At 42.6% G+C, this 1120-nt stretch overlaps 1 protein-coding gene across 1 annotated transcript in view; it reads right to left on the reverse strand.

Annotated features, from left to right (window-relative positions):
* Positions 1 to 1120, reverse strand: part of Itgb5 (integrin, beta 5) — a gene marked incomplete in the record, with an annotated part of 100737 nt that overhangs the window by 99270 nt on the left and 347 nt on the right.

Consider the following 1120-nt stretch of genomic DNA (forward strand, 5'->3'; position numbering starts at 1 on the left):
TTTTTTTTTGGTTTTTCTCCGGTACCGGGAACTGAACTCACGACCTTGTGCTTGCCAGGCAGGCGCTTTGCCGCTGAGCTAAATCCCCAGCCCCCTTTGTAGCTCAACTCTTAATGGAGGCTTTAAGAAAGGGCTCTAACAGCATTGTTTGAGATCATTCTGAGACAAAGGATACAGATGATCATTGAAAGGGTTACCTTTTACTTCACTGACAAGTGCAGGTAGGGATGATGGATAAGTGGAGATTTTTCTGGTTACTGGTTACCCAGTTGGGCTTTTGGGACTCAGCTTCACTGAGGAATCTTCAGGTATCTGCCAGAGAGTTGCCCTAGCCCTGACCCCTCAGTTGCTCTCTCAGTTTCTACTGGTCCACACAACCAGAAATCTGTCTCTGCAAAGGAATCTACCTATCTGGCCAACATCTCATCTATAACTTACTAGTGGAAGCATTTTTCCTATACACATAAATGATGAGAATCAGACCTAGGAGGGGGAGAGAAAGAGTGAGCCAGAAGGTTGGGGATACTCCCTTAAACTAAATGTTTTTGTTCCTAAGTGTAGTCTTTGGGGAAATAGCTCCTTCTGCTTTCACCCAGAAGTTGATTCTTTCCATGGGTCTCAGGTTCAGTCTCCCAGGAAAGACTGTTGCCCAGAACACTAAGCCAGGACATGGCTTTTATGTGTGTTCTTCTGGACAGGCAAAATTCCAATGTTGCATTTGACCAAGAGACAGAGTATGTGTTCCTCATCTAAGATAATTTCCCTGTCTTCAGCATTAGCAAATACTCATTTACTGTGGGCTTAACTTAGTTGTTGGGTAGGAAAAAAATGTTGGAGTGGTTTAGAGTTCCTCTTTCTCTAACCTTACATGCCTCCAAAAAAGGAAAGCACAAAATGGTAGGGAAAGATCAGAAAAGATTGTCTTGTCACCAGCAGAAGATCAGACAGAAAGGAAACTTAAACAAAACAGGCTCACATTTTCTCTAGAGTGTAGAGAAGGATCAGGCAAGTTTGTCTCAGTGAAACTTGTCCCCCAAGTCTTAAGAATGGCCACCAACCTATCATCTTTTAACTGGTAGAAGCTATCCTGTGATTTATTAAGAAACATGTTTTTTTTTTT

Source organism: Chinchilla lanigera, unplaced genomic scaffold (assembly GCF_000276665.1).
Source record: "Chinchilla lanigera isolate Chin_1 unplaced genomic scaffold, ChiLan1.0 scaffold00026, whole genome shotgun sequence".
Classification (NCBI taxonomy): Eukaryota; Metazoa; Chordata; class Mammalia; order Rodentia; family Chinchillidae; genus Chinchilla; species Chinchilla lanigera.